This window comes from Oculina patagonica, chromosome 4, assembly GCF_052425735.1.
Source record: "Oculina patagonica isolate OP01 chromosome 4, crgOcupat, whole genome shotgun sequence".
Taxonomy (NCBI): Eukaryota; Metazoa; Cnidaria; class Anthozoa; order Scleractinia; family Oculinidae; genus Oculina; species Oculina patagonica.
Window position 1 is genome coordinate 36,079,988 of NC_135761.1, and position 26,643 is coordinate 36,106,630.

The following is a 26,643-nucleotide window of genomic DNA, read 5'->3' on the forward strand; positions in this document are numbered from 1 at the left end:
ATCACGTCAGCTCGACAGCTCACGTCAGCTGAAAACCTGAGAAAAACGAAAGCTTTGCAATGGCACTTTGAAGCTAAAAGGACTTGAAAAGGTATTGCAAAGCCAGGTTTTAATAATTTTATAACTTTGAACTAGCTTTTTTCAAACCTGCTTTGAGTCAGCAAAGTCTTTTCCGAATTGTATTAACACGAAGCTAAAGCAAATTGGCCTAAAATGTCTGTGCCCCGCTCTGGGAGCTCGCGGAGATGTGACGGTCTCGTCAAACGTTTGCTGCTGTTGTAGAAAAAAATAGGGCCCCAATGGGTCCATGTGTTTTGCTGCTAGAGCAAAGTCTTAGGGAACATGTTGATGAAAGACAAGTGAGTCGAGATTGAAATCCAACGTCTTTTATTGTCTGTCACTTGTGTGCAGGTTAATAATTGCACTATATTGTAGTCACTTTGTGTTAATTCAATCCTGATAATTTTACTGATCAATGTTATGTTGAAATCAAAGACAGCAAACATAATTTAATTACTAGTAAGTCAACGTAATGTCTGACATGATTGTCTCTTTGATAAAAAACAGTAACTCTTAACATTATAAAAAAATCTCAATGAACTCAATGTGATTCTTTTAGTGGCGTTATCTCACTGGTTACCGTTAGTTGTATTTGGAATCATTGTCACAATGGTAGCGTTTTAACAACAACGAAAAAGACAGAATCTATTGACCTTATAAGAACTCAATGTGATATATTTATTAGTGACAAGACAGTGGTTCTTTAACCACTTTCACCCAAATTAAACACTGGAACAACTAACTCTTAACAAACTTGTTGTGTCACCCTGAGTTAAATATGCAAAATTCAGAAATTATAAATAATCGCACGCGCACCGGCGTACAACAGCAGAAAGACGGCGTTGAACGTAACGCAAAGTTCATTTTGAAAGCGAAAGTTTACAAATAATTATTATCATTCGTCAGTCATCCCTTCACGCATGAACACTCGTCGAATTTCAGTGTCTTCGCAACAAGATCGGAAGATCGATAAGGACCAATTTTTGATTCTGCGAAAGTTCGTTTTCTTAAAGTTTTAGAAATTTGTGAAGTTGGAGGATTCACTGAGGACTGCGTAGCCGAAGATGCAGTGGCTCGCTGGACATCAAATTCTATTTTTCACGGCGTTTAATTAATCTTCACAAAATAAACATGTGGCGCCAGCGCGTCTGGCAGTCAAAAATTCATTTTTCAAAAAACTTTCCCTTTCCAGCTATTTTAGCGGGGCTTATACTATAGTACCTACCTGTCAGTCGTAGAAAAGCTGAAATTTAAGGATGAACTGTTTATTAAATGAAGACCGTATTATTTTTTAATAACTAGTAAACAAACTGGTCGCCACGCATTTAAACACGAACTGACGAATGTTGCATCTGATGCAGTGAATCTGGTGAATGAGAACTTCCTTTAATATTTCTTTGTTTTCGACGGTGTGCACCACTGAATAAGTTTCTTTCCCATTGTGATGTTACTAGTATTAATTCGTTTCTAGCTGTCTTTTATATAGCTCGAATACAGCTACAATTAGCGGTGCAGCCTACCAGCATGGTATATTCCTTTCCAGCTGTCTTTGCGTGACAAGTTACACGTTCATACATTTTATTTTAAAATATGAAGTTCAGAGTTAATACAGTACTAGTATGCTGTAGACAGTGTAGACAAGGTGAGGGTAAGTTTATTTTCAAAGCGAAAGTTTACAAACTGTGCACTAACCGGTCCTTTGGAGAAAATATTTATGACCTTCGGCAAGGTTCCAAGTCTTCGCTCTTTTCGTAAATGATGAAAACTGCAGAATAATTTTCTCATAAAACTGGAGTGGTCGCGCCACAGTTTGTTTTCTTTCCCAATGCGATATACTTTTAAATCGGTTTTCTGTTTTCCAACGTGTCCAACGTGGTTTGCGTTCGAATACTTTGGCCCGTAACTTCGAATGCGATCAGCGCTACGGTTCATTGGTTTCGATTTTGTTTGTTCATGGATTTGATTGACATCGGTAGTTCAGATTTCTCCTCTGTTACGGCACTTACACCTTACACCTTACGGCACAAACTTCAGCTCTCAATGTGTTTTGCTTGCAGCCATTGCGGCTGCAGCAAAACACAAAAACGTTTTATTCCAAGAGGGACTAGACTACCGGTATATCTAGAAAAAAAGTAACTGTAAAAAATGGAAAATTTGTAACACGTACAGTTTTAAGGACGTATCGACTTGAGTTTTACTGAAGTTTATTTTGTCAAACTTAGCTTTTGAACATTGGTCTCGCAGTTGTTTTTTTTAACACTTTTTATCCCGGGGGGGGAGGTACTCGAAAAAGTTTTGTACGGGGAGGCTCCCCCCGGAGATCCAACCCCTTACCCTTTTATATACCATTTTGATAGAAAAGGTACCCCTTTTGTATACCTTTTATTGCAAAAAGGTACCCCTTTCATATACCTACACGACATCACATTTACCTAAAACGGGAAGTTTTCTTGTCATTTTTAAGTAGCGCTTAATAAATTAATTAAGACGATACAGCCAAAAGTTGTGTCTGCTCGAAATATTTAATGTTAAGGCCTTTTAAAACATCATTATGGCAGATTTTCCTACCCTTTCATATACCTAAATTTCTGAAATCCCTACCCTTTTATATACCTGGAGCCTGAAAAAGGTACCCCTTTCGGGCGGAGCCTCCCCGTATAGGCCATTATAGGGAGTACCCCCCTCCCCCCGGGATTTTTATTCAATTATTCCAAGCTTAATTGGTACTGTATGTCGCAGGTCAACCTTACGGACTTGCCATGAAGCTGTCATTATATGCCAGCCAGCACATGCACCAAAATTTTACCTGGTCTAGCTCGAAAGGTAAGCTCACATTTTCTTATTTTTAAAATTCCAAGCGAGATGATACCACCCCCCCCCCTCAGGGAACCCCCGGGCATTTGCCTTTCTTCTAAATGTCTGAACTAATTTGACTAAATTGAGAACAAAGGTGGATGACTTTTTTGTTAATCGACCAATGACATTCAAGAATACAAACAATTGTTCCACAACACAATTTAAACAGTTGCAGACCTTTTCAGAAAACTTGGTTACTTTCTACGCTTAATTTTCAAGAGGTCACAGTGCAAAGAGGAGGACCCTTTTAAGTGCAAATCTCTTAATTTTTAATAGGAAAACTCTTAAATGGCTGTCCGTGGGGTAAGGGCAATTTTCTCTTACAGGAAGGGTCACATCTCTTATGTTAAGTGCTTGCACTCTCAAAACTCTCAAAATAGTAAGGCGACTGCACTAAATAAAAATTAAGAAACACTAAAGTTAGGATTCAAGGAAACTTATTTAAGGGGTATATATCTAACTGAAGGAAATGGTCCTTAAACTAGGGACCGTACTACACTTAATTATATAGCTGTCAGTAAATCCTATATTGTCAGCGCAGCTATTTTTCCTTAATTTCTGAGAACTGTCCTATTTGGGATTAAATTTGGATAGTTTCAATTAGGACTTTCAGGTAAAATGCACAAACTATCCAATTTAAGGAAAATTGGACAGTTTTGTCTCAGCCAATCAAATCGAAGAAAAAACAAGTTTTTCATGGCCTCATGGTGAGTGTCACTCACAAAAACATTAAATATAGTCAACAGAAAGCATCAAAATTTATAACTGCCAATACAATTTAAGCTTGGTTTAGCACAGGCCTGTAAAAATGAAGCATCACTTTATCTTATACCTTGATCACTATCTGATTTCAACCAATGATGTTTCAACCTTTCATTTGTCGAGGACTTTCTTTTTTCCTGTTATCGTTTGTTTTTCAGGGCTCTTCCTATTTTCTCTGTTAAGAGATCCTATGATGCAATAAAAATAGCAAACCAATATTTTTAAGTTTGACTTTCTGCAGGGGTTAACAATTTTTTATTCTAAATATCTCAGTAAAGTGTGCCACAAAGATGTGAGGAATTTATTTATAACTTCTTGATAGAGTTACGTCTGGTCCTGACAAAATCATTTTCAGTTTGAATTGACAGAATAATCCGAATTATTAATTCTTACCCACTCCTTGAAAGGTTTACTTTTCCAAGGTTTCTCTCCAGGAATCATTCCTAATGGGTTAATTTGCTGCAAGCAGGGATACTTGACACAATATCTCCATGCGACCCACTCAATTGTTTGCTTTGAAGGGTGAGAATTCTCCGACTCTATGTGGTCAGCAACCTGGTTTACAAATTTCCTCAGAAGATCATGGGGCAACGACCCAGGTTGCTTGAAACCTGATTTTAAGGCCTTTTCGACTTTTTTGGGAAAGGAAGTCAGCAGATCAAAGTCTGGAGGCAGATCCAGGGGCTTATATTTTTCCAATCTACCATAGTCGTGTCTCTGTGTTTGTTTTGGTGTCTGGGACTGTGGAGAGTATGAGCTATCATCTGACGAATACACGGATAGTGTTGAACCACTTTCTGATGAACTACTAGTAGGTTTATTTTTCCTTTTACTGCTACTGCTGTCACTAAGAACTTGCACAACTTCGGTAATACATTCCTCTTGTTTTCTCTGAAAAGCACAGATGATAACAGAATACAGATTTGCAAATTGGTTGTTATAGGTGCAAGTCTATATACAATCACCATTTATTTAATAATCCCTTTGAGGACCATGCCAACACCATTGTACTTTGCAAACATTTGTCTTAATTTAAAGATATCAATTGCTACCAATTATTTGACTGCTTAAGATATCTTTCTTTCTAGCTCAGTATTACAAAACACTGGTTCCCAAAACATAAGCCACTAAGATACAACCCAGATACCACGTATAAGATTGCTTCCAAACAAAACATCAAACTATAAAGAAAAGGGGCAATTGATGACTAATTCTGCCCACTTTTTGGACGTTTAATTTCAGCATGTGCTTTTGATTATAAAAATGGCGCCAAAATGGCGGCCATAAGCAAATGTCACTTGCTAGAACATTTAGACTTCAAAACTTACAATTTCACAAAGAAAATTTCTTAAATATATCCTGTCTTCAACTGTTAATTCGCCCATCTCGTATTTAATATCTTCTGCATCCATGAGTAGGAGTGTCAATCCTTTAACAAAGGGCTTAGTTTATTGCCTTGATGACCTCTGTTGCAAAACCATCGGCGGGATCATATGCAAATTATGTGAAGGTAGACATCATTTCCATTTGCCTGTGACAACAGGGACACAGCCATCTTGAGGCACACTATATAGGGGATAATTTGTGGTTGGATCATTCAAACCCATGTCTGAACAATATAGTCAATTAGAAAGGTTTGATTATAGCAGTAGTTGATTCACTTACTCCACAGTAGTCTCCTCCTTTTCGGTATTATTTTGTTCACATCTGTGAGGAATGAAACCTCCTTCAGCTAGTAAGAAATTATTTTTTGGCATCTTTTATACTTATCGATTAGGAGTAAATTGAATCAAATAACTTAATAAAATTTTCATGAAACCAGCTCATCACAATTGATTTAAAAAGAATGGATAGATATTATTGTCACACAGTATAAACTGAAAGCGACAATGACAATGAATTTTGATGTAAATGTAAATAGTTTTTTTTTCCTCAGATTATTGAAGTGCAAACCTCCCACTGATGCCAAACAGCTTTTCACATATGCTTACACTTGTGTCCCGGCCTTAAATGTAGGGTCTAAGCTACCACTTGGCGGGACATGCAAACCATTTAAAGAATCTGTAAACGAGGAAGTGAAGTGACAATTTGTGCTTGTGAGGTAAAGCTAAAGATTTGTTTGAATCCAAACTTGAGTCACATAGTTAGCAGGAACATTTGCATCTTGAACACTACATATAGAGGTCGTTTGACTGTGTAGTTTGTCATATTCCCTTGCATTCATGTCTTTTCGCTGCTGTCTTAGGAAGTTTCTGATGAAGTTCTTTCAAAGGGAAGCATTCTAATGCCAGGCAGTATCACTTGGTTTTTTAGTTGTTTCATTGCCACAAAGAAAGGTAACTCTTGTAACATTTCTTACAGAAAGGTTGGTCTCAAAGTTTAATAGACTCTTTAGCATTTTTATACTTAAATGGCTCTTTTCAAGCATTCACCCCTTTTGTGAAAAAATTTTTACAAAAAAAAAAATTATCTTTAAGGTCCAAAAAGTTCTTTAGCCTTTTGAGGTTACTTTGCCGATAATTGCCTGTGGAAGCCATGCAAACTACAAAGTAAGTTTCTGATATCTGTCTAAGATCAGTAGGCTTTCCCAGTTCTGAAATTCTTCTCATCTTTGAATCATACTTCCATTGTTTATCATTTTGTGTATTGCATGGTTTCATTTCCATTGCTCTTTTCAGCCAATGATCAATTGCATAAGCAGTGTGTAAGCTTTCAATGGTTAGTCGGACTTCATCCCACATGTTGACTCTGAATCTTTGGCTAAAAGCCTTTGAATGTTGGCTAGTGACATGATTTGCTTATCTTTATATTTTAAAACCATTTTGGTTAGAGGAGCACGCAGGAGAAGGTGAATTCTCCCTTGAACACTACTTCCACTATCAGCTGTTTTGAATCGTCTGCAGGTCAAGGTGGGCCTCACTATCATGTTTGCTTGATTACAAATCTAATATGGTGCCAGGAACTGTAAGACATTTGCTTACACTCACACTTTATGACAAATACCCGGGCGTTGCTGATTTGCCGTGATTCCCTGCAGGCTTGGCTATAAAGGGAATCGGGTATTATTGGATAAATCACTCAGTCATTCCGATATACAAATTCTTCTTAATAGTTTTATGTTCATATGAGAGAATGAAATTAAAATGTGGTAAAGATTGCCTTTGGCATTTTTGTGATTTGTAAAACATTTCTTTCTGTTTTTGTTGTTTCTTCTTATTGTCTGTTTCTCTGAATTGCCTATCAGCCCACTTTTCTTTCGTATACATGTATTGCCTCATGTATGGGTAGCAAGGTTCTTTCTTCAGGGATTTGTGATTCACCAGTCCTGTAAGGGTGGACATTGAAGGTTCTTTACATCACTCCTTTCTAGGAAATAGGCAAGGGGTTGTCCACAGTCATTCAGAATAACCGTGTACAGTGACTTAATGTCCATGGTGAAAAAAAGCGATGACCTGGCATAACCTTCACCTTACTTTGTTTAGGACAGCCCATATTATTAACTGTTTTTCACACTGATGAAGGGTAAAACACCCGAAACGTCTGTGTTTAAAGTTACATTTTTTACACTTTTCGATGTTTGTTATACTGTATCAGTTAACATTATCTTCCAAGTGTCAGGCATCACCAGAGACGTTTTAGTCCCCTTATATGTATTTCATTAGTCTCTGCAAAGTTTTCAGCACTTTCTTTGATGTTACCGGTAATTGAATAGTTAACACATACAGCACTAGCCACTGCCTGAATAATGAGATTGTCATAGTACTTTTCCTGTCAAGACATGTTATTTAAATTCTGTAACAAATAATATTTAACACTAAAAGTAGAAGTAATAATTATGTTCAGGGTGACTTCCATGATACTCATAAATACACCATCATAAAAATACCATCCAGGTTTAGAGACAAGTGGTGTGAATAACTTCATTGCACATGTGTACTGGCTTCCTTTCCAGAAGCTGATGGCTTGGAGAAAGTACCTTTCAAAATTTATGGTGCAGTGCATAAAAACTTTGTTTACAGTACAAGGTTTGTTTAAATTACTTACCGGTATATAGCAATATTTAAGAAAACCGTAATGCAATGTGCACTGAAAACGGCAGGGAGAGAGAAAACTGGTTATGAGTTCTTAAGTTGATGTTTTGTCCTGTTTTAGTTTTGTTCTTTCTGGTTCAAATTCCTTTTCTTTTCCACTTTGTCTGCTAAGCTCACTAGCTTCTTCATCTTGATGTTAACTGTTCAGGCTTCTTGCAATCTGAATGCAAACTTTTCCTTTTCATCCTGTTTAATTTCATTCTGTTTGTGAAGTGGATAGTCTTTTGAATGTATTGTAGAAGAAGTACCGTTAATAACTGCAGATTAGCCACACCCTCCGTTTAGCAACTCAAATTTCACAAAAAAAAATTCCAAAGAAATCCTAAGTTCAGTATTCATCTTCCTCAAGCATAAACTGGCCGCAAACATTGACATGGAAAAAATTATTGTATATTACATCATGTTGCTTGCAGTTAGCTTTATATTGGGATTAGGGTTTTCTTGCTTGCTTAAGTTTAAGGCCTCACAAATTTTTACATTGCTACTTTAAAATGCTACTGAAGGTCATCCAATAACTGAAAATACAGGCCTTAAAAAATGTCAAACAGATTTTTTATGAAGTAGACAAATTGGCTTTCATTCATGGAGACCAAACTTACACATCTTTTAGCCTGCACGTGTGCGTGGCCTGATCTGATGTCACTTTCATGGTCTATACTCTCATTGACCATAACTTTGGACCAATCAGCGCGCGAGAATTCTCTCGGTAATGGTATAATTATTTATTTATTTATTTATTTTTCATCCAGAGCGCACAGCAAGATAACTCTTTAATTGCAAGGCAAAATGTTTTATACCTTTTCTTCTTCTTTTACATGTTTTGTGGCATCCTCTGTTTTCAGCTCAGCTTTTTCTGTGAACAAAGAAAAAACTCCATTTTCTTAAATCACGGCTGAAATTATTTATATATGTGACAACACAAATTGTGTAAATATTTAAAATTAAAAAGCAAATGAATCAATAAATAAGCAAGAGGATGGCATTTTGCATTGCTAAGGGGTACAACGAGTTGCTAAGGTTCGGGCGCGCGGTCCGTGGGAAAAATAAAATCGTTTGCAATGTTGGGATGTGTCTTGAGCCTGATAGAAAAATTCCCTTTGTCAAGTTTATACAATTTGACTTTTCCATTCCTGTATTGTAGTTAAATATTTTCCATGATTCATTTTTTAGGGCAGAGGGGAACGCTATCAATTTTAATTTGCAAGCTTTCAGCGTGCAAATCTCCCGGAAATTTTTAACTTAAAAAGTTGCGATCAGGGGAGCTAGGGTTTCTAATAATGTCAAGAAACTTCTCACTAACCTTTTACTTGGTCGTTGCAGCGCTAGACATGCTAGAGCGACTCTTTTTTCTTGGTGGCCGATATTATCGAATTCCCTGGCTGTCGCTGTCACCGTCTGTGAGATTGCATGGAGATTTTCTTTTATGACGTAAAATAGGTCACATGGAATTTTTTGTGCACGATACTCTTTAGGACTAGTAACTGGCAGAGTGCGTTAGAGTCAATATTTCACGCATGATGGAATGGCGCAATAGCCCCCGAGACTGAAAACAATTCGATAGATTTACAGTGTGGCACACTTGCCTCCAGTATATACAATAAGGTAGAAATTGTTTTGAAGGACAATTGTCGCCAACTCAGTAGATTTATTTTGTGACCACAGGCTGTGGCGCATTCATGCTGCCTAATGACTGCTGAGTACAATAACTAAACGTCAGGACGCATTTACTTTGAGGTGACTCACCGAAACAGCATTAGTCTCGAAGGCGAGAAGGTTGACATTAAAATGACAATTCCCATTTGATGTATTCACCAGGTGTCACACACGCCTCTCTAAGGGTGCTTTTTTTATTCGTACATCATTGGGATCAAACATTTTAGGTTGGTTGGGTTGGTTGTGTTTTATGCAGGACGCGTGTCATATATCAACCTAGTAAATGGCCCAGCTCACAACGAGCGTCTCGTAGCTCAGTTGGTTAGAGCGCCCAACAGTATCTGGGAGGCGATGGATTCGATTCCCGTCGGGGACTCAGATTCTTTCTTTGTCCCACGCTCGTGTCATGTTGAATAATTTCTTCACTATTTATCACCAAGCTTGAAATTTACCATCTTTTTTATTTACTACACATTTGATGATTTCAACATTGCTGATCCTAGCAGTATGCAGGGCGCGTGTCATATATCAACCTAGTAAATGGCCCAGCTCACAATGAGTCTCTCGTAGCTCAGTTGGTTAGAGCGCCCAACCGGTATCTGGGAGGCCATGGGTTCGATTCCCGCCGGGGACTCAGATTTTTTCTTTGTCCCACGCTCGTGTCATGTTGAATAATTTCTTCACTATTTATCACCAAGCTTAAAATTTACCATCTTTATTATGTACTACACATTTGATGATTTCAACATTGCTGATCCTAGCAGTAAGCAGGACCCGTGTCATATATCAACCTAGTAAATGGCCCAGCTCACAATGAGTCTCTCGTAGCTCAGTTGGTTAGAGCACCCAACCGGTATCTGGAAGACCATGGTTTCGATTCTCGTCGGGAACTCAGATTTTTTCTTTGTCCCACGCTCGTGTCATGTTAAATAATTTCTTCACTATATATCACCAAGCTTGAGATTTACCATCTTTACTATTTACAACATATATTTAATTTGTACCAAAATACAGTCAAACATGATCTAGTTAATATTTAACCCAATCCCAAGATGTTTTCAATGATAAGTACCAGTAACTTGACTATATTGCGATGACGGTGTTTTGTCAAATTTTCTTGTGATGATGCGGTGTTTGTGTAATATTTTTGCGGTGTTGTGGTGTTCAGGGTACCCATGTCCCCCTCATTGCTAGAATTGACTGTCACATAACTATGTGTAAAACTAAGAGATCAACAACTACCTGAACTTGTTACAATCCATAGTTGAACTCACTGAACAGTAATCCAGAATGTCTTGTCAAAACATTAGGCATTCTATTAGTCCAAAAATTACCTGTAGAGCACAAAATGCAAAGGAAACGTAAAGCTATGTTTACCAATACAAGTAAACATGGGAAGGACAAATTTTAAGTTAAGAAATGGTCTCATTTATTAAACATGCCCAAAGAGGCATTTCAAAACGTGAGTAGCACTGTTTAATTGAAGTCTAGATAAGCTACCAGGTACACTGCAAGTAGTCTCTAGTCTACCTTAAAAAAGAGATCACACTGAGCTGAAATGTTTCTTCCAATTTGGCTTAAAAAAATAAAGAAAAAAAAAAAGAAAAAAGGGGGGGCGAAAAAAAAAAAAACAAAGGCATCACATCAAATTCTCCTGAGGTAATTTTTCTTTGCGGCCTAAAATTGCCACTTGGTCAATATTTTGAGGAACATTTTCTCAGGTATAAATAATGAAAGGATGCGATTCTTATTAATTTGAAAAACAGAAGCTTAAAATTCAGATGACAAACATAAATAACAGTTGCATGCCCCTCGACGAAATGACTGCATTTCATACTATCGCCTCGTTCTCACTATCTATTTTTTTACGCCTAGCCTGACTTTAATTCCGGTAAGCTAAGCTGATAATCATCTGAGAATGTTCCTGGTCTGGAAAGGGTTAGACACACAAGCATTTAAAATCTGCAGGAACTGCAGCATTTGGTCTTTTAACTCATTAACTACTTATCCTAAGAGAACATAACAAGATCTGCATGTGATGTATTTCTCAAAATTAAAGGGTTTGATTTTGCATGTAAGCCAAAACGTTCAGCAGTGAGTTGGGAGAAGAAATGATCAAAAATGGTATCTTTTAAATCTTCAATCATTATTGGAGCCGCCACTGATCTTGGACTACCCAGGGCCAGCTCTCATCCAATTATTTCCGATCCTTTAGGTACCTCCACCACTTTTTTTCAGCAGAGGAGTAATGCAAAACAATCTTAAATGAAGATTTCTATCAAAGTACTACTGTACGAATATATTAAATAAATAAATAAACAATGAACTAAATAAATTGACTTTTATTTATCTTCGCTTCTCTGTAACGGCCACCTCTACAATGGTCCAGATTTTTTGTTTCAAATGTCCAGCAATCTGTACACTTAAATATTATTAAAATCTCCTCATGTACAATGTTAACGGTCACCTCTCCACAATGGCTGGATAATGCTTGTGGAAAACTGATAAAAAAAAACGGTAAACAATAATCAACTCACATTTATGTTGCCTCCATATGGCGTAAATACTGTTGTACCAATTATGGCTTACAGCTGATGTTCATAACAGGTTAGCAAAAATAACTGTAAACTGGTTAGCATGGCTGTCTGTGAACAGCTGAAGTAAAATGTTAAATTACGCCACTTGAGTTAGTTCATACGCAACTGTAAAATGGGATCGTGAACCATAAGGCAAGTGGTTTCACTGTGAACAAATATAATACTATAACAAAGAGAAGAATTCGAGTGTTCCTTTTTTATTAAAAGCACTTTAATTAATAGACAGAAAAAACTTTTCAAAATGTAAAGTAGACGAAATGGAAGAAATTAATGGAAAAGAAAAACAAAACTAAAACATTGTGGTGGCCTCCATGGCCACAACCTTAATGACCTTTATGACACCATAAAAATAATGTTCTTAACTAAAATGGAACCATGAACCGTCAGGCAAGTGGTTTTACTGCAAAAAATAAATACCAGAAAAATTCGAATGTTCAATTTTTTATTTTAAAAGCACAGACATCTTTTCAAAATATAAAAAAGTAGACGGATTTTGTTTGAATTCAACACATTCGATTTGCTGCCCATGGAAAAGCATGGTTGTGAATAATGTTCTGGCATGTAAAGTATACAGCATGCCTTCCAAACTGGAAATGTTTGGGTGAAAGAGTAAATTAAACACATTTTCAATAAGGCGATCTCTCACCAACACACCAGCATTATTGTTAAGGTGAACTGGCACCTCAATCATCAAATCTGGTTCATGAGGGGGTGCTCAACATACCCAGGGAGTGGTGTGTTGACAAAAATGCACATATTGTGCAGCACAGCAGTTGCTGCAACAATAGTGCAGCAACACTAGGAGAAAACTGCAGTGCCTCACCAGACACATCGAGGCAACAAAATCTTGCATTCCATAGGCCAAAGAACATTTCAGTGGTATTTCGAGTTTTAGTGTGCGCCTTCTGGTATCTCCTTTGCGATGGGGTGGACACATCATCGGGCCTGAAAGGGGTCAAGAGGTATGGCTGGATCCCGTAGCCACGGTCACCCAGCAGCCAGCTGTTTTCTCTCCACCATCACCAGGCGGACACGAAGCATGCTTGTGTTAAAAACTGCTGAATCATGGACAGATCCATTCCACCGACACAAAGTTAGTAACATACAGTTGTGCATTTCACACTGCCATGGCGTTAATGGCATGAAAACCCTTATGGCAGACATATAGATGTTCTTCAAAATGTGGTGCCCCGATGGAGATTAAGGAGCCATCCACTGCACCAATCACTCAGGGCATCCCAGCAATTTTGTAAAAATCGGCCATTGTTGTCTGTTGATGAAGAATACAAAACTTTGCCTTTACTTTTACACATGTAATTAACAATCTTCCCATCACTTTCCTCTTAAATTCTTAAGTTTTTTAACTTAGTGCATGATCCCCTTCCTTTATACAAATTTCATTAAAATGTATTCAGTAAAACTACCGATATTTAACAATTTTAAATTTTTAGTCAGCAGGACTCTGTTGACAACAGTATGCTGTACTGAAGTGGTAAATATTCGGTTATTATAACAATTTCTAAATTTAAAGTCTCCCATTCTCTGATTCTTTCGGAAGCAAAAAAGACCCATGTAATTGCATTGTTCTCCGATACACCCATTAAATTATGAAATCTAAAAAAAAATTATTTGGAAAGCTTTGCAATAAATCAAATCCTCTAATTTGTCCAAAAAAACCCAACAACAAACAAACGTTTTCTACTTTGACTACCAGTATTCTGTATTTCAGTATGGCTTTAAATGGTACTTACATTCAGATCTGAGTTTCTGGTGGGAAACACAATCCAGTCTGGTGCAATCTATTCTTACACTCTCAAGCAACTAACGCTCTACGGCCTTGCCTTGGCTACCCCCTAGGCGGCAATTCTTAGAAACTCGGGAGTGCTATAAGAATCTCAAAGAAATAACAAATGTTATCAACAGGAATTGTTGTAATGACGATCAACCTAATCGGGATCAGTGCACGAGAACAATTTGAGAAAAAAAAAACTTGACGTATACACTTTCCACAGAATTGCAGCAAAACCAGCTATGCGGACCGCTGAGAAAACAGCGTTCGCGTTCAGCGTTGCATTCTTATTCAAGATTTCAACAGTTTACTGACGAAATTTTACCTAAAAGGTTATAAAGTAGAGAATACTGGAATTAAGGAAGCATCATTACTGAAAACTACAGTTCAACTGGCGGGATTTGAGTTTCGGCTGCAGACTTTTTTTACCCGGTGCTGTGATAAAATAAAATGCCACTGAAACTATATTTTGTTAAATGGGAGGATTATTTTAAAGTTCTATATTCTAGTTTATCTATCCTGAGTTAATACACTTCGTTTTCTCATTTCCTCAAGGACCTCACTCCGGCAAGCTAAAGCGTTAAGTCGGTTAACCACATAATTTATTTCAACTCTTCGTAACCGCTCTATTTTGTTTAACCTTTTTCCTGAAGCATGAAGCATGATTCTAACTTACTCCTTTTTAAAGAGAATTATACAAATTAGAACATAGAAAACAGTAGCGCTTGTTGTAAAAAAAAGCTTTGCGTGACAGGAAGCCATTTTCATGTTGTGAAAAGCAATTTTAAAGTAATTTACGTAGACATGCAACGCATGAGTGATAAGCGCTTAAGACAACAGAATGTAGGTTTATTTATTCATCAATTTGTTTTTTCCGTCGTTGGTTGATAATAATATAATAGCAAAACCAATAATAATATATAATAATAATAATATAATAGCAAAACCAATAATAATAATAATAATATATAATAATATAATAATAATATAATAGCAAAACCAATAAAGTGCTGTAAATGCTCCAGGCACCTTTCAAACAGTATGTTAAAAAAACAACGTCAAAAAAACAAAAACTGAACTGCGCCTACACTAACCTGTGTCTCAGGAGACAGTGGGCAGCTTCTTGACGTATTTCTCTGCAACTCATCACCAATTTCTTCAATTAGCCACTCTTGCATCTAACTACCCCAAAAAGTCTGCCTTCGGCCACCATTTTGTTTAGTTTTGCAACATTTTCAATTTCCTGGTAACTTTTACCGCGGCAAGTTACCGGGAAAATTAACGGGATCGTAAATAACGTGAGCTTCAAGAAACACGCGAAAAGTTAACAGGGAGTTTTAGGGTGACTTATTGGGCCCGATAATTTACCGGGTCGTTCGAGAAATGGGCCCCAGATTGTTCAAACTGAAGTTGACTTGTCTTTGTCCTTTATCTGCTTTTTGCGGTGTGGACCAATGCTGGGATGTAAGAATCCATTCTGTGATCATGTCTGGTGGGCAACCACCCAGAAAGAATACCATCAGTTTAAAAGTGTCCGTGTCTCCAATTGTTTTCTTTCCAGAATTGTCTTGAGGCCAATAGAAATTTCTTGAGCTCTTGCCAAAAAAAAAAACATTTTTTTTTTTCATATAGAAAACCAGCTTTATAGCTTTGAAATTGTGTCAAAATTTGGAGCTCAAAATATGGCTCGAAATTAATCATTTATAATTACCCCAGGACTGACCAAAGAAAAAAGGGAAATAAAAATAATTGAAGGGTTTATTTTGAAAATGCAGCTGATTATTAGCATTTTTGAATTCCCAGGAAGTGGGAAAAGTGTCACATACAATATTTTCACTTTTGACACAGATTACTTATCAAACATATACTTTAAACCTCAGCCATGTCCTGTGTTACATTTGTAAATGTTAAGGAGTTATAAACGTCCAATACAACTTGTTCAGTTTTAAGAGATCGGGGATGTCAATGTAACCCACAAAAATTTAATGTCCTGGCTTTTGTTTTCCTTGCTTTTAAAAAATAGACCCACCTCCATAATTTTCTATTGCATTACATTACGAGGATTTCCCCTTATGTTATATAAGAAGTAAAATATTATTCGTCTTGATTCCTTTGAGTTGTCTTTATTTTGACCATTAACATAAAATATTGCTTTTACAAACTTTGAAACCAATTTTTTCTTTATAAACTTTGGATCAAATTTTGGGTACTCCTTGTGAGCACCTGCAACTCCTTAGACATTTTTGTAAGTTGGGCAGAAAGTTGCTTTGCTCGAATACAATGTTTTACAATAATGCCAATTTGTGATTTTTTCTTGTTTTTTTTTTGTGTTTTTGTTTTTTTGATCTTTTATTTTATTTTCTTTCTAAGATCCATTTTTGAGATCGGCTTCGCCTTGCGCGACTCTTTAGTTCTTCTTCTTTCCAGCCTCTTCAATTTCTTTATGACCTGCAACAAAATTTTAATTCTATTTCTTTTTTTGTCCTTCAGATTTCTGGATTTGTACTTGAACGGGTATCATCCGTACACAGTAGTCAAACTATAAACAACAATAACAAAAAGTATAACTATATATGTTCCATAACTGAAAAAAGCTCTCGAAAGTCTTAAACTGATATAATGTTTAACCTTCGAGGTCGCAAAGGTCGCCCAAAGATTTTGCTGGGTCGTGAAGTTTAGCCTGATTGGATCCATCGGAAATCATTGAATTCGATGAAGCCTGTATCCTGGTCAGCTCCAGTTGCAGCTTGAGCTTTTCCACCTCGATCATTTGTGTTTGCTTAGCAAGTAAAAGACGGCGAAAGTCTAAATCTTGTTTTCCTATTTGAAAGAAAGGCACAAGTACTAAGCACAAAATAAACAATGTTCTTTTATGACAAAATACAGAAAAAATGATGAATTAATCTTTTGGAAGCCAATTAAGTGCTGTATTCTAGCTCGTAATGATCTTTATGCTCTTGACATAGATGAAACTCAAGGAAAAGATCGTTTGGTGTTTTTAACTTTGGAGACCTCTGTCTTGTGTTGTGGCATATTCTTACCACGATGAAGGGAATACAGTTTAGCTGCCAGACTTCAATGTCTTGGCAACTCTTTATTGAGGTGCCTTCCAATAATAGGGATTATCTGGTAGTGTACTGTCCGTAATGCACAAAAAGGATACGTACGATGTGGTAGATCTCTCTACCCATCATTCTTGTCTATGTTAAATATAAAGGCGAGAACATGGAATACTTTTCAAGCAAATCATGATAAGAAGCACTTTTTTGTATGCACCTAAAAGACATCAGTGCAGTCAATTGCTCCTTGGAATGTGTTGGACATGTCGTGGTGTTGCAACATCAAGAACTTCCAATGTCTGTGGTGTCTGTCCAGTAGAATACCAAAAAATGAACATGGTTCTTACAAGCGTTGCCCACACATCCCTTTGATTGTTTTTTTCGGAAAGAAAATTAGTAAAAAGATGTTAATTAGACAGAACCCTGTCATAACTACAGCTGCTAAAATGATAAGCAGACTAAAATTGCTTGTACAGTTTATGAACGGTAAAGGTAAAAATGGTGGTAGAAACATTCCATAGGGTTGTCATTCAGAAAGTCAATTTCGCTATGATAAGCTGGACTACTAACAGTGTGTAAACTTTCGCTTGGAAATCTGGATATGGCAGTGGCCCTTCCATTTTCAACATAGCAACTCTGAAAATTTTAGAAGAAACACTGATGTCTGTTTATGGTTTTTCAAAAATAAAAACAATTTTTTTCTCTGTGTAAAATACACTTTCACACCTTTTTACACCTTATGATCTAGAAGAATGTGCTTTTGCGTTCAAGGAGTAATTTCTCACCCTTGTCCAGTTCTGCTTTAACTTTGTCGAGCTGTGACTTTTGGGTGACAGACTTGGTGTCGTCAAGAGTTTCTTCTCTTGTTTGAGATTGAACTTGTAATGAACTTCATTGGCTTTATGTTAAAACTTGTGTGGCTTGCTGAATTTGAGCTTTTTTTTCTTTTTTTTTCTTACTCACAGTATGCTCGAGCTAATTGACTGCTTGTTCCACTGTGTTCCTTTGTTCCAGACTTTATAAGAATCGCCTGTCACTTCTTCTGCAGACATGAGAGGGAAAGAAGACCATAGTTATCGCCACACAATTTTAGCTTGGGTTCCACTTATACATAGTATTCCAATATTCAAGTCTCTAGAATATCGTTCCAATTGTTCTACCTTTTTCCTGAGTTTCTCATTACTATTACAAAGGTTCTCTTCTCTTCAGTGCTGCTTTATACCGTACAAAGTTTAAAACCAGTATGCCCACTGGGCCCCCTTCTCCCTAAGATCGGTTGTTTCCTGGTAAATTGATCAATTAACTGGATTCTAACCTTACCTAAACCATTAAGATCGGACTGATTGAAACGCCTATAAAGAATATTTTTCTTTCTACTATCAGCGGATAGCCTTCTGAGTACTTTTAGTCGAAAATTGTGGTTTCTAAACCCACTTCTATACTTATTAGTGATGCCGTGTGCGAAGTGCACATGGCAACTAGTAAATTACGTGATCTTTATTACAACCTAACTTAAAATTTATGAAGGCCCTACCAGTAACTATACTCTTAAGTCCAGTGCACTGTACAAGCCCTACAATGTCTATCCCTGCAACCTCTATAACCCCTTTCAGGTACTATGCTTTAAAGATCCGTAGTGGTGGTAGTGGCAGTGGTAGTGGTGGTAGTGGCAGTGGTAGTGGTGGTGGTAGTGGTGGTGGTAGTGGTGGTGGTAGAGGCAGTGGTAGAGGCAGTGGTGGTGGTAGAGGCAGTGGTAGAGGCAGTGGTGGTGGTAGTGGCAGTGGTAGTGGTGGTGGCAGTGGTGGTGGTAGAGGCAGTGGTAGAGGCAGTGGTGGTGGTAGAGGCAGTGGTAGAGGCAGTGGTGGTGGTAGTGGTGGTGGTAGAGGCAGTGGTGGTGGTAGTGGTGGTGGCAGTGGCAGTGGTGGTGGTAGTGGTGGTGGTAGTAGTGGTGGTAGAGGCAGTGGTGGTGGTAGTGGCAGTGGTAGTGGTGGTGGCAGTGGTGTTGGTAGAGGCAGTGGTGGTGGCAGTGGTGGTGGTAGAGGCAGTGGTGGTGGCAGTGGTGGTGGTAGAGGCAGTGGTGGTGGTAGAGGCAGTGGTGGTGGCAGAAGTGGTGGTGGTGGCAGTGGTAGTGGTGGTGATAGGGCAGTGCTGGTGGTGGTAAAACCTTTATTTATACACAGTATCAATTTACACATAATATGCTCTTCCTTTTAGCTGTGTCTCTAAACAACACACTATTAACATGCCCGTTAATTAACTAATTAGACTAATTAATTATATTTCTTATCTGTACAGGATTGTACCAAAAAAAATTATCCCTAAATTACATCGAAATTAGATACATGATTTAAAAGAGCTAAGAGTGGGCTTTGTCTTAGCGCTCAAAAGGCAAGTTGATCTAGTGAACAGAACCACAATGTTGAAGGCTTCGTTTTCCTTGGGTTGGAACAAAATGTCCTTTTAGCACTTAGGGCTGTAAAATGCCACCATGAACACCTGCCCTATGGTTCCCTGGCAACCAGCTGCTTGATTGGGAAATAACGACTATGTGGCCAGTTATTAAAGAAAAAATGTGCCTCGCAAGAGCGACCCTCTAATACTGAGCCACTCCGATTGAGGAAACAATTTTAAATGTCTTTTTAAATAATTAAATGGCCTTTTTTCTTTCTTTGTTATACTCTCATAAGATTTTTACCTTCTTGAGTATTAATCCAAACAAAAAACATGATGCTAACTGATAAGGATGTCATCTAAGACTTGCTTTACAAGATGGAAAATGTTGCCGATTGGGTTAAGGTCGTGTGAACACGACCTGCTTCATTGTCTTTAAAGGCTAATTTAGCTGCTAGGCTGGTCTGAGTTAGGTCATTGTCCATAACAAATAACTGTTGTCCGTTTCTTTTTAGACCAGCTTCTGCTAAAGTCCTATTGAAATGCTCTCTGACAAACTGTAAAAAGAGTGACCTGTCATTTTACCCCCAAAATAATAATAATAATAATAATAATAATAATAATAATAATAGTAAAAATAATAATGATAATAATAATAAAATGTGAATCTTTAATATAATAATAATAATACATTTTTACAAAATTAACAACTACTTTCAGTTTGCAACAAGACATGTTTCGATCGTTTAACGATCATCATCAGTTGAGTTCGTTTATAATTGTGGTTTTCATTTGTACAAGCAATGGCGCTACATTTCAAACGTGATACAATTTAAAGTAAACCTACAACATTTAAATGCATGACATGTGGAAAATGTGCTTGAGTCAAAATACATGGCAAAGAAATTAAACAGTATAAACAACAAAGTAAATTACAATTATTACATAACAAAAGTTTTGTTGGTCCCGATAACAAAAGTTTTGTTGGTCCCGATGAAAACCTCATTCATTTTCTCTTAAAATAACCCACTTACAGCAAGGCGCCCAAAAGTGTGACCACTTTTAATTTATTCACATTCTTTCGTGCAGATTTAATCCAATCAAAAGCCGTAGATAGCTTGCAGTTGACTTCTGATTGGACTAGATCTGCACGAAAGAATGTGAATAAGTTAAAAGTGGTCACACTTTTGGGCGCCTTGCTGTAATACGGACACCTGTTAATACGGACAACAGACACTTTTCCGTGTCTCGAGTGACAAACTGTCATACATTGTCAACCTTTCTTTACGAACACTGTTTACCTGTGCACTGTCAATTTTCATTGTCGCAATTATTTGGTAACTTGAAGACATTGGACCCTGGTCAAATAATGGCAGAATTTGACAAGTAAAAACGATTTTGTTACAAAGAGTAGCTTAAAAGCGTAACCTGCAGCTGTTTTGTCCATTCTTCCTCAGCCAGAGCTACCTCCTAAAATAGAATGGAAATGATACTTCTTTCAAGAGAGCAACAATCGAAGTTTCTCAAAATGTGAAAGAAATGGAGCGAATTGTCCAATGTGGGCATGATTATACTTTTTTGCAAAATACTCTTATAATACAAGAGTTGCTCACAAAACAAGAAAGTCTTTTCCAACCGTGCTGTATGTAGCACTATCAATTGACATACGGAATACAAATAAAAATAGCTATTAAACATCAATCTTACTAGGGTAAATGTCACATGAAAAATTTCTGCTACCAGTAACTTTCTTCTTTTTCCCTTTTTTTTGGCTTTTCTTTTGTTAATTTTACCTACGTATGGAACAAATCTGGTACCATCAGTAGAAAAGGTGCAAAGCAAAAAAAAGATTTCTGAATGTGTGATCAAATTCCACTGGTTTGTGAGAACACCATTATTTGAGAGAATTGTGAACACAAGAGGGTAGTTGCAGATAGACTGATGTATTATGAAGTAAAAACAGAAATTTATTTGGGAAGTGGCAAGGTTGTGGCTCTGGATTTGGTACCATGATGTTGATTGTTCCAGTTCTCTACCAAGCTTGATTTTTTTTATATCATTGTAGCCAATGTTTAAATTCCTTTCCAGTCTAGCTGCAAACTGGACAAAATAATAAAATTCTTCTTTAAAAGGACTGGCAGGAATGTCCTCTCAAAACCTAAATACTAAAAGGCGTATTGGATGAAATCAGCCTTTTTATTATCAGGGTGCATCCATTTTTAATTGTCTTCCGATGAACATTAAGACTATGCAGCCAAAGGAACGTTTCCAAGCTATCTCTGCTTTTTATTCTTAGGTTATTTTTAGAACATTTTTAATTTGTAATTTATTTATTTTTAAGAGAACACTAGTACTTCTTTTAAACTTTTTAACTTTTTTTAGCATTTTAGCGGTATCTTTTTAAACTTTTTAACTTTTTTTTAGCATTTTAGCGGTATCTTTTTAAAGTAGTTTTTATAGATAGATAGTTATTTTATACATACTCTCTTTTACTTTAAATTTGTTTTATTTTACACTGGGCCCCCGTTGATACAAGTCCTGCGACTGAAGGGGTCACCCTGTTAAAATATTGATTATTATTATCTTTCATAGAATAATGGTATGAGCTATTTTCTCCAGAGAAACGCTTGCGCGAGAGCTGGACGTCACAAGTGGCATTGTCCTCGTCTGATTTAATCAGTTTGTTTAAAATGTCAAACACTTTGGGTGACCAGATGAAACATGTCTTGGTGATCGAAAACGTCACCTGGACTGACCTCATCGTCTGGCTTATTTTGTCACAACTACATTTCAGAAACTCTAGCGGCTCTTGAACAGCAGACTTAATTACTGATGACTTTCCTTTTGTATTCAAAAGGAAATCCAAATTTTGTCTTTTTGCTTAAATGCACACTTTTAATTCAGACTTGGGAGAAAATACAACTGTCACTGTTCAGCTTGATGAAAGGAATTACTGAATAAATATTCGTATCTAATTTCACACACATTTTTCACGAAATTATCAGTCTCAATGTCAGGAGAATGCCTTTTGTCCTAGTTGTTAGACACTTGGCTGTAAGGTTAATGATGTTTTTTCTACTTTCTCCCCTTATTGACTCTCAAACTCTATATGAGTCTTTCATCCTAGTTGGACTCCAGTAACATGTACAAACAGACCTCATAACAGGTTTTTGACCACTTTGAATCTTGGCAACTCAAACATGACCATTTTGTCCTGAGAACACTTCCAGAACTTTTCCCAAAGGCCTATGTGCTCTAGGACAGTCAGGAGATATGGCAAGCACAATATCTCCAGAATATAACTGACCTCTTTGGTAACAGAGACGACCTTTTTGATCACCCGGTTTTAGGAGCTCAGTGCACAAGCTCTTTTTGGTCTTCATTGCATAAGTCAATGTTATGTTTATTTTTAAATTCTTTTTATTATCTGTATGAATGGTTATAGAAAAGTTAACTGCCAAAACAATTGTGTCACTGCTTCTAATACTTTGTCGCCTGAGACAGAGAAAAAAGCCAGGAACACTTGCTAAACAAACAAGTCAAATTTCTGAACTCGATCAAATCCATCTCTACATGTGATAGATAATTACTTGCCTGTATTGGTTTCATCTGCTGTTGATGGAGGTGGTACAGACTAACAGATAATGTTATTTCTTGTTAAGATACTTCGGCAAATGTCCTTTTACAAATTGTTACAGTGTATGGCTTAAGGTGGCTCCATAGGGTTTTGAGATATTACGGCGCGCGCACAAGTGATACGCATCAAGAGATCATTTTCGCGTTATTTTTTAAACTAGTTAAATAAAAGCTGCCAAAATATTAAAAACAAGGACTAAAATATATTGTGCATTATTCTTTTTTTAAAATAACGGCCTTTGTTTCTGAGCTATATCTACTCAAAGAGTGCTATTTTTTGGTGTTTTTATGGCTTTGATCTTAAATTTCTTTAATTTTCTTCGGTGAAAATTTTTGAAATTCTCCCAACGGATTGAATCTGATGAGAAATAACTTTTAAAAACAAAACAATTAGGGGTTGTCCAGGTTGTTTATGCGTTTTTGGTTATTTTGTGTTTTTTTGACTAAGCAAAAAAACTGGCTTACAGATTTTTTTAAAAATACGGCAAAAAGGGCAGTTAAAAAGGTATCACATCTATGCCAAATTTTAAGGAATTTCACCAAAGGAAACTCTAGTAAATACAAGGGGAAAATTTCTATTTTCGCCCGAATAACAATTACGTCATCAGAATAGAAATTGTCCAAGATCGCTATTTGAGCATGCGCGAACTTTCGAACCATACGAGTTGATGTGTAAAGACGAGCGTTCCCCGTTGTTGTCGGTTTTTGTTCGAATATCTGTTAACCCCAAGGTTAGTTAGAGACATACCTTAATCCTTTATGTAGCAGAATCTCTGAAATTCTGCTCGAAGTATCTCACAATCGCGGATACTATTCTTTATTTTCTCTTTTGCTTTCGATCGTACGAACTTCACAAGAGCGGCCAGAAGCACTGCGGACGTTGTAAACACCTTTTTAGGGTGTTGTTAACGCTTTTATCTGCTCAACACAGGAAAGCACGGGTGTTGTTTCATTGGCAGGAAGCGAGTCTCGTGTTTTCTCGCCGAAAATTTCACACTCGCGTGAAGCCGCCATATTTGTTTTGATTTGCCAGCATTTCAAGCTCGCTCTTTCGTACCCATTCTTCGCGCGGTCAAGAAACCCTATGGAGCCACCTTAAAAAGTTTCATGACCTTGATTATTTTATTCACCTCCGTGTGTCATTGTTGAAGCTCTAAGCAGCAGGCTGGCCAACAGGTTGCCCAGCATCTAGCATCGCTTGGACTTGTGGAAGAGCAGGCAAAGCTTGAACCTGGTCCTGTGGAGACGGGTTCAGTGCTTGAGCCATTGCTTAAGCGGTGAGGGCAAGTTAAACAAAAACATTCATCAACAGACCAAAGAGCCCATGTGGCCATGAGGGAGAAAGAGTTTACAACAAGAGAATGCTTTAAACCTTGAGGGAATAGCTTGAGAGGGCATGGAGTGTGCCATGTGAATTCAGCAAAGCAACCAGGAATGCTTAAAATATTTTGTACTTTATGAATGAATAAAAATAACACCTTTCCTCCCAAAATTACCACGAGAAATGTAAAACCTGAACATTCTGAAAAATAAGTGTCAGGTGTTCATGAACGAAATATAACAGCACCACGGAAAAACTTAAAGGGATCACTTCATCCAGAATATGCAGGATACATACCAATTCGAGGTCTTTGCACGTCCCGAATTTATTCAATAATTTCTCTCTGATTTGATCCATCCACAGAGCACACCCATCAAAGGTTACTGCACTAGTATGGCTTTGGCTCAAGCAAAAGTCAAAAAACGTCTTTAATGGAAATGGAAATTAAATCTTTTAAATATTTTATGTAAAAGAGCTAGTGTTTACTTACCTTGAAAACCTGAAATCATAGCTAATAGACATCACATTTTAACACAATTTTGTGAACAACTACTACTACGAGGGCCAGGAAGTGACATCTCAAGGTTTTTAACTCAATATTTCTGACAAGTGTTGAAACGTTTGCGTATGCGATTGTAAGATAAACTGAATTTTGAAAAATAGGATAAACTGAAAAAACTGGTCTCTTCGCAACACTGGCAACACTTTCTGAGCTTTCTTCCCTCTTTAAAATTGACTGTTTTCTTTTTCAGAACAACTGTTTTTTCAAGCAACTGATTGCTCGCCACCGTTTTGGCAATATAGAAAAAAACAGTACCAACTGATTCCTTGATCTTTATACTGGATCACAAAAGCAGATCTTGTTGATTTCTGTTCTTGTTGAGTGTTTTATATGTCTCTTCAGTTCTGTGCTCGATGCACAGCTCATCCTTGTAACATAAATTTGTCTGCCACCTCTACGCCTCCATATTTTGGCGTTTAATGCAAAGTACATTCACAGCAGATGCCGGGCCAATCAGTACTTGACACCATTGTCACATCATTCACAAGTAACTGCTGAGAAGCAAATTGCCTTTGTTTTCTTGTTGGTGGGACTTAAAGCACAGCACTGATGCGACCAAACTGGAAAACTGTACAAACAAAACCGATCACTAACCCATAATAATTCATCTGAATTCTTAATTCTCCTCTGGGAGAATAGGGCCTTACCCATAATAATTATTACAACATAATTTTACTTACCTCCTTTAATGTTTCCTCTAGTTCATAGTCTGGCACATCAGCCGTGGCAAATGTAGTGATGTTTTCTTGACACCAGAACCTGACAACTGCTGGTGAAAATCTATAAGGGAAGAGCTACATGTAGAAAAGAACGGACAATCATCCTGAGAACACTTGCATAAAATACTGAATTATGTGTATTGGAGATTGGAAGTTTGTGGTCTTCCTGGCCTTCAAATACATTTGTCAGATTTCCCTGGCTAGCTTTTTCAAGTCTCGTGTTGGAACCAGAAATGAGCTGTGTCACGCAATGTAGTCTGACATTTAAACACATCTACAGGAGAAATTTAATCACAATGGATAGATAAATAGACCCATTCAAACTGCAGTGTTAATTTACTTTTTGTTTAAAACGGTTCTATACAACTTCCAAGATCATAAAATAAAATACACAAATAAATAACTTTTATTTAAGTGTCGATGTATTAAGCACTGTTGTGGTATCATGCAAGCGAGCTCCAGGCTGAAATTGATTTGATGTTAGAATATGTATCATCTTAAAAATGATTCATACCTTGATAATCCGGACAAGCTGGTGAAAGATAGTTGTTGTTCTTTCTTTTTGGCTTGTTTGTTTTCTTGTGTTTTGTTAGCATTTGATAAAAGGAAATAATGCAGGCGTTATGCTAACACTAAGTTACAGAAACCAAACTAGGGGTGATTTATCATAACTCGAATCCTAACAGTTTCGCCAGTGTTTTGTTGTCATTTTGTGTTGTTTAGTTTTGTTTTGAGTTTTTGTGTGTGTTTGTTAGTTTTGATTTACTTTTACTTTTGCTTAATGCTAGATGTGAATAATTTTTTGGGAGTTGTAAATGACGATTTTCTACCTGCACTGTCTAACTGATGTTATCGAAGAATTTCGCATTTGGAAATACATGTGTGGGGAAGTTGTGAGCCCGTGTACCGGCTAGCTGACTGTTTCCAGACAAACGGCTAACTTTAAATTGGCTAAGTAAATTAATCAATGTAATTATTTAATCAATATAATTATCAACCATTTAATCAATATAATTAATCAATAAATTAATCAGTTGGATTAATAATGACTAGTTTGACTCTAAGTTTCAAAAACATTTCTAAAATCACCACGAAATGATTGACTTACCTTCAGCATAGCTTTTTGGGAAAAAATAATAAAAATTGA

The 26,643-nt window shown here is 37.0% G+C and overlaps 1 long non-coding RNA gene across 4 annotated transcripts; it reads left to right on the plus strand.

The window, feature by feature from the left end:
- Positions 1 to 12: 12 nt before the first annotated feature.
- Positions 13 to 26,643, plus strand: LOC144652337 (uncharacterized). 4 transcript variants are annotated; one of them, XR_013570478.1, is made up of 4 exons: positions 13 to 91; positions 2,800 to 2,883; positions 7,572 to 7,703; positions 25,479 to 26,643. It is a non-coding gene; the product is annotated as an uncharacterized LOC144652337 (long non-coding RNA). The 4 variants fall into 4 exon arrangements; XR_013570480.1 differs by lacking the exons at positions 7,572 to 7,703; positions 25,479 to 26,643 and adding exons at positions 4,200 to 4,489; positions 5,615 to 5,963; XR_013570479.1 differs by lacking the exon at positions 7,572 to 7,703.